This window comes from Sinocyclocheilus grahami, unplaced genomic scaffold, assembly GCF_001515645.1.
Source record: "Sinocyclocheilus grahami isolate Dianchi unplaced genomic scaffold, SAMN03320097.WGS_v1.1 scaffold204.1, whole genome shotgun sequence".
Lineage (NCBI taxonomy): Eukaryota > Metazoa > Chordata > Actinopteri > Cypriniformes > Cyprinidae > Sinocyclocheilus > Sinocyclocheilus grahami.
Genome location: NW_015505383.1, coordinates 549,627 through 557,549, shown reverse-complemented (window position 1 = coordinate 557,549; position 7,923 = coordinate 549,627). Strand labels below are relative to the sequence as shown.

Here is a 7,923-nt window from a genome sequence, read left to right as displayed (position 1 = left end):
TACTCAACTGTTTTAAATATTGATAATCAGTATATTAGAATGATTTCTGAAGGATCATGAAGGATCATGTGTCACTGGAGTAATGATGCTGAAAATGTAGCTATGATCACAGGAATAAATTACATTTTACAATATATTCAAATAGAAAGCTATTTTAAATAGTAGAAATATTTCAAAATTGTACTGTTTTTGCTGTACTTTGGATCAAATAAATGCAGCCTTGGTGAGCAGAAGAGAATTCTTCTTCTTCAAAAAAAAAAAAACATTAAAAATCTTACTGTTCAAAAAAATTTGTGTAGGCTGATTATTCTTATAGATTGAAACAAATGTGCTTCAGCCAGAAAAAAAGGGTATGAAAAGTGCTCCGAGTCGCTGCAGAAAACAAAATAATTGAACCACAACAAAAACTGGAAATGTTGCTGGAGACGGGCTTATTGAAAATGCAAACTCATTCTCTGCCAGCAGGAGGCGCCTTTAGAGTGATAAAAACTAGCGGCTTCCCCGGTAACGACTGTAATCAAAGCAGCTCCGCTCATGAACTTACTTCATACTTTTGATACTTTATCAAATCAAACGAAAATGCCATCTAAACTTTTCTGAAGGCAGTCGGTTCCCTTCAAAAATACATTCATATAAAACACCCGCACCATGTTATGATTTTGAAAAGTGCAGTGCTCATGTTTACTCAACGAAGTCAAACGCCACAAATAAATCAATGCATGGGAAACACTGGTAATGTATATCGAAATATCGGAAATGTGTTTAAAAATCATATCAACCATTACTGAAAAAAATTATATCGCGATACATATTGATATTGAATTATTGTCCAGCCCTAAGTGAGCACCCTTCTGAAATCTTAAATGAGGAATGAGACACCCTGCGGTCTCATGGACTTAACGGACATGCGCACGCGGCGCCCATTGCAAGACCGCAAGTACACATGAAGTATACCATTTGGGACAGGGCCTAAGACAATCTCTGGCTCATATACCGCTCATGCTCACCGGAAAAGCAAAGTCCGCTCAAATAACACGCCAACAGGAAATTTCTATGTAGTATGTAGTATAAATTTCTACTTGTTCCTGTTTGCAACAGCAAATTACTTTATATTATTTAATAAAATAATAAGTAACTATTACAAAGCATTTTCGGTTTTCGGGCCAAGTGCATCCAGAATTTTCGGTTTCAGCCCAGAATTTTCATTTCGGTGCATCCCTAATAAATACACACATACACAGACAATACTGGTCAAAAGTTTGGAATCGTTACGAAGTCTCTTATGCTCAACAAGGCTACATTTATCTTAGCAAAAATATAAAAACAATGCAAAGTATTATTACATTAATATTTAAAATAACTGTTTTTTATTTTAATATTTTTTTAAATGTAATTTCTTTTTGTGATGCAAAGCTGAATTTTCAGCAGTGATACATTTTTAGGACTCTTTGATGACCATTTATTTGAATATTTAATACTTTAAATATTTAAATATTTTTATCAGAACTTTTGATCAATTTAATGTGTCCTTGCTAGGGCTGGGCGATATAGCTAAAAAAACTATCAACGAATCAACGATATACAGGTGCATCTCAATAAATTAAAATGTCATGGAAAAGTTCATTTATTTCAGTAATTCAACTCAAATTGTGAAACTCGTGTATTAAATAAATTCAACGCACACAGATTGAAGTAGTTTAAGTCTTTGGTTCTTTTAATTGTGATGATTTTGGCTCACATTTAACAAAAACCCACCAATTCACTATCTCAACAAATTAGAATACTTCATAAGACCAATAAAAAAACTCGACTGGCTGGCTGAGACAGAGGAAGAGGGAATGGAAGGCTGGGTGGGAATTTTGGCTCACCTTTAACAAAAACCCACCAATTCACTATCTCAACAAATTAGAATACTTCATAAGACCAATAAAAAAACGTTTTTAGTGAATTGTTGGCCTCCTGGAAAGTATGTTAATTTACTGTAAATGTACTCAATACTTGGTAGGGGCTCCTTTTGCTTTAATTACTGCCTCAATTCGGCGTGGCATGGAGGTGATCAGTTTGTGGCACTGCCGAGGTGGTACGGAAGCCCAGGTTTCTTTGACATTGGCCTTCAGCTCATCTGCATTTTTTGGTCTCTTGTTTCTCATTTTCCTCTTGACGATACCACATAGATTCTCTATGGGGTTCAGGTCTGGTGAGTTTGCAGGCCAGTCAAGCACACCAACACCATGGTCATTTAACCAACTTTTGGTGCTTTTGGCAGTGTGGGCAGGTGCCAAATCCTGCTGGAAAATGAAATCAGCATCTTCAAAAAGCTGGTCAGCAGAAGGAAGCATGAAGTGACTGGTAACTGATGACGCTCCCTGATGCAACACTAACATTTATTTTAAATTCGACTAATATTCATTCTTTATTCACAATCTCCTCATCACAGGCAGGCACAGCACTCAATTCAGCATGTGTTAGCGTTTGTGAGTGCTGTCATAGCACGTGCCTATATCGTGCGCTAAATCTAACATTTTTTATATCGTTATCGAAGAAGGTGTACCGTCGATAAATATTGATACCGTTTTATCGCCCAGGCCTAGTCCTTGCTGAATAAAAACATGAATTTCTTTCTTTCTTTTTTTTTTTTTTTACTTACCACAAACTTTTAAATGGTAATGTATCATGGGTTTCACAATAATTAAATAAGCAAAAATAGGAATTTTCATCATTGACAGGAAAATTTTAAGACTGGAATAATAATGCTGAAAATTCAGCTTTGCATCACAGAAATAAATTTCATTTTATAATATATTATAAAATGAAAACTAGTTTTTTTAAATTGTAGTAATATTCCACAATACTACTGTATTTACCTATTTTTTTATCAAATATGTCTTGACATTTCAAAAATTCTTAATGATATGTGTGTGTGTGTGTGTGTGTGTGTGTGTACATGCACGCACACAGACTTCTGGTTTACCTTTATATAATTATATATTAAATATAAAATTGAAAAAAAAATTTGAATGGCTTTAAAATGAATGGCTGAAACTATGTTGAGTAATTATTGAAACAAATATGTTACTTCACCAGTCAGGAAAAAAAAAAGTTACCAGTCTGGGTTTTAATCTTAAGGTGTGGCTAAGACAACTGTTATGCAATCTGAAATCCTGTTTGCAAAATGTATGCATTTTATGAGAGCTGAACTCACTGCAGTAAGTAACAGTATATCCGCCTCTGGGTGAAGGCATAAGGTTGTGCTACAATTAGAGATCTTAGTGTTTTGTTTGTAAGCAAACATTTAGAATCAATGAATCATTCTCACTGCACTGACTTGCACACCGACTGAAGTAGTTTAAGTCTTTGGTTCTTTTGATTGTGATGATTTTGGCTCACATTTAACAAAAACCCACCAATTCACTAGCTCAACAAATTAGAATCATAAGACCAATAAAAAAATGTTTTATTGAATTGTTGGCCTTCTGGAAAGTATGTTAATTTACTGTACATGTATTCAATACTTGGTAGGGGCTCCTTTTGCTTTAATTACTGCCTTTTGCTTTAATTCGGCGTGGCATGGAGGTGATCCGTTTGTGGCACTGCTGAGGTGGTATGGAAGCCCAGGGTTCTTTGACGGTGGCCTTCAGCTCATCTACATTTTTTTGGTCTCTTGTTTCTCATTTTCCTCTTGACAATACCCCATAGATTCTCTATGGGGTTCAGGTCTGGTGAGTTTGCTGGCCAGTCAAGCACACCAACACCATGGTCATTTAACCAACTTTTGGTGCTTTTGGCAGTGTGGGCAGGTGCCAAATCCTGCTGGAAAATGAAATCAGCATCTTCAAAAAGCTGGTCAGCAGAAGGAAGCATGAAGTGACTGGTAACTGATGACGCTCCCTGATGCAACACTAACATTTATTTTAAATTCGACTAATATTCATTCTTTATTCACAATCTCCTCATCACAGGCAGGCACAGCACTCAATTCAGCATGTGTTAGCGTTTGTGAGTGCTGTCATAGCACGTGCCTATATCGTGCGCTAAATCTAACATTTTTTATATCGTTATCGAAGAAGGTGTACCGTCGATAAATATTGATACCGTTTTATCGCCCAGGCCTAGTCCTTGCTGAATAAAAACATGAATTTCTTTCTTTCTTTTTTTTTTTTTTTACTTACCACAAACTTTTAAATGGTAATGTATCATGGGTTTCACAATAATTAAATAAGCAAAAATAGGAATTTTCATCATTGACAGGAAAATTTTAAGACTGGAATAATAATGCTGAAAATTCAGCTTTGCATCACAGAAATAAATTACATTTTATAATATATTAAAATGAAAACTAGTTTTTTTAAATTGTAGTAATATTCCACAATACTACTGTATTTACCTATTTTTTTATCAAATATGTCTTGACATTTCAAAAATTCTTAATGATATGTGTGTGTGTGTGTGTGTGTGTGTGTGTACATGCACGCACACAGACTTCTGGTTTACCTTTATATAATTATATATTAAATATAAAATTGAAAAAAAAATTTGAATGGCTTTAAAATGAATGGCTGAAACTATGTTGAGTAATTATTGAAACAAATATGTTACTTCACCAGTCAGGAAAAAAAAAAGTTACCAGTCTGGGTTTTAATCTTAAGGTGTGGCTAAGACAACTGTTATGCAATCTGAAATCCTGTTTGCAAAATGTATGCATTTTATGAGAGCTGAACTCACTGCAGTAAGTAACAGTATATCCGCCTCTGGGTGAAGGCATAAGGTTGTGCTACAATTAGAGATCTTAGTGTTTTGTTTGTAAGCAAACATTTAGAATCAATGAATCATTCTCACTGCACTGACTCGTCTTTCCCGTTTGAAGTGAATACCAACTTTACAGCCTTGAGGTGCAGTTTCTTTTACCGTTGCTCATTTCAATTTGTTTCAATAGGAACCCATGCTCGAGAGTGAAAAACTTCACCATGCAGATTTCACTAACGTTCAAGTTGCGCTGACCAACTGAGAGCTGCTTGGTTTGACAGTGACTTCTCCGTGAGCTGAGCATCACACCTCGCTACACTATTGACAATAGAAAATGGACCGCTTTTTTGACCGAATGTGACCACACCTTTAAAGAATGGCTATACCACGAGCCAATAGCATTCGACCGCAGGTATTGACTGGGCATGTTATTGGTTGACTTACTAAATTAACACTCCACCTTCACTAAACGGGTCATTTTGAGTCTGAAAGAGTACTTATTGCGACTCTTATTCATGAAAGGTAGTTGGAGAAACAACAACAGGCTTTGTTGTCATAATAAAGGAAAATTATTACACTTGTTTCGGTCATGAACGAAGGAATCACTTGAATGCATGATTCAATGACTTGCTTATTACACAGAGAAAGACGGTCACTTGCCGCCACCTACTGGCGTAACAATATAAACTGCAGAAAGAGTCACTGAACAAACAGTTAAAGATGTTTTTGGCGGATTTAAATGATTCGAGTCAGAATCACTAGCTATTCAAACTCATGATCATCAAAACAAATCCAACAAGATTCAGAACCATTACACATGCGATAAAACTTAGTAATGCAGCTACAGCTTATATATGGCTTAGACAGTAACACACAAACAACGTCCTTTATTTATGTTTTTTTCAAATTTTCTCTGTTTAAAACCGAATCTGTCACAAATATGGGCATGTGTGCTGTGCAGACAGCAGATCTTTGCAGGTTTTGTGTCATGCAGTGAAGCAGAGACCAGCACACGGCCTTTAACGGGCTAACCCACTGTAGCATGCTAGCCTCAAATCCAAATCTGCATATATTGTTTTATATCTTCCGCTTAAAACGGCAAATTTACTGAATAACGAAACGGACGTGTAGAATAAATAAAAGCACGGAGGTGTGCATCATTGCCACTCACCCTACCTGTTTCCACAAAAGCTTTTTATTCCAGAGAGGCTTGACATAACAGCGCAGAACATTAGCCAGCAACAGTGCAGCTGTAAACACAAACCAAACCCCGCTCGTACTGCGCATGCGCCGCCGCACTCTTCGGAAATCTTCAGAATGGAATCAGATACTAGCGTACTGCTTTCTGCGCAGTATGTACTATATTCTGCATACTGATATAGCATGTTGACAAAGTTGTGGAGGGAAAACAATTCAACAGTAGTATGCTACGCAGTTGTCATGTTAAATCATTATGTTGCATGTTTACCTGAAAAGAGCGTAGTCTGTTTATCATTTACAAAATAAACACAATTTCACATTTTTAATCTACTTTACATCAAATTTTGAAACATTTGGCAGTCCAATTGAGTAATAAGGCAAAAAAAAGACAAATTAGAGCTGATATTAAATGGAAGTTGAGTCGCATACTACGTACTGCATTAAAAAGTAGACTGTCTGTTAGTATCCTATTCCAAACATTCCAAAGAAGAACCATTACTTTACTGCAACAGACAATAGTCAGGGTAGCACCATATTTAATATTTTGACAGGAATAAAAATAAGGCTGTGAGGGTCGGATAGAAGTAGAGTGTGTTCAATAGATTTGACTGTTCAGCTCATTAAACGTCTTCCTGAAAAACCTTAATGAGGGAAAAACTCCATAAAATGGTTTTGGGTTGTGAAAATGATCTAAGATCTTCATAAAGTGTGTGCCATTCTAAAGACTGCCACAAATATGGGCATGTGTGCTGTGCAGACAGCAGATCTTTGCAGGTTTTGTGTCATGCAGTGAAGCAGAGACCAGCACACGGCCTTTAACGGGCTAACCCACTGTAGCATGCTAGCCTCAAATCCAAATCTGCATATATTGTTTTATATCTTCCGCTTAAAACGGCAAATTTACTGAATAACGAAACGGACGTGTAGAATAAATAAAAGCACGGAGGTGTGCATCATTGCCACTCACCCTACCTGTTTCCACAAAAGCTTTTTATTCCAGAGAGGCTTGACATAACAGCGCAGAACATTAGCCAGCAACAGTGCAGCTGTAAACACAAACCAAACCCCGCTCGCACTGCGCATGCGCCGCCGCACTCTTCGGAAATCTTCAGAATGGAATCAGATACTAGCGTACTGCTTTCTGCGCAGTATGTACTATATTCTGCATACTGATATAGCATGTTGACAGAGTTGTGGAGGGAAAACAATTCAACAGTAGTATGCTACGCTGTTGTCATGTTAAATCATTATGTTGCATGTTTACCTGAAAAGAGCGTAGTCTGTTTATCATTTACAAAATAAACACAATTTCACATTTTTAATCTACTTTACATCAAATTTTGAAACATTTGGCAGTCCAATTGAGTAATAAGGCAAAAAAAGACAAATTAGAGCTGATATTAAATGGAAGTTGAGTCGCATACTACGTACTGCATTAAAAAGTAGACTGTCTGTTAGTATCCTATTCCAAACATTCCAAAGAAGAACCATTACTTTACTGCAACAGACAATAGTCAGGGTAGCACCATATTTAATATTTTGACAGGAATAAAAAATAAGGCTGTGAGGGTCGGATAGAAGTAGAGTGTGTTCAATAGATTTGACTGTTCAGCTCATTAAACGTCTTCCTGAAAAACCTTAATGAGGGAAAAACTCCATAAAATGGTTTTGGGTTGTGAAAATGATCTAAGATCTTCATAAAGTGTGTGCCATTCTAAAGACTGCAAGACTGCCTCGTTTTGATTCATGTTAAATTCAATATGGTGTCTAAACTGACATGCATCGAATTCCATGCATACAGAAAATGTCCACATACTATAGAATACATGGGTAATGGCAGATATAGAAAGATGAAATAGTAACTATGTCAAATCTACAATATGAATATGGCCCTTTCGACCCCTTCCAGGTTGTAATGTTACAACATGGCTTGGATCAATTTTCCTTCCTCTTTAAGAAAAGTTTCTCTTGCCTTTTATT

The 7,923-nt window shown here is 36.3% G+C and overlaps 1 protein-coding gene across 1 annotated transcript in view; it reads right to left on the bottom strand.

The window, feature by feature from the left end:
• Positions 1–6,009, bottom strand: part of LOC107595568 (rab GTPase-activating protein 1-like) — a 117,286-nt gene extending 111,277 nt beyond the window's left edge. The window contains exon 1 of the mRNA XM_016286002.1: positions 5,920–6,009. The gene's annotated coding sequence lies outside the window, so the exon portion shown is untranslated. The remainder of the gene's footprint in view (positions 1–5,919) is intronic.
• Positions 6,010–7,923: the final 1,914 nt, after the last annotated feature.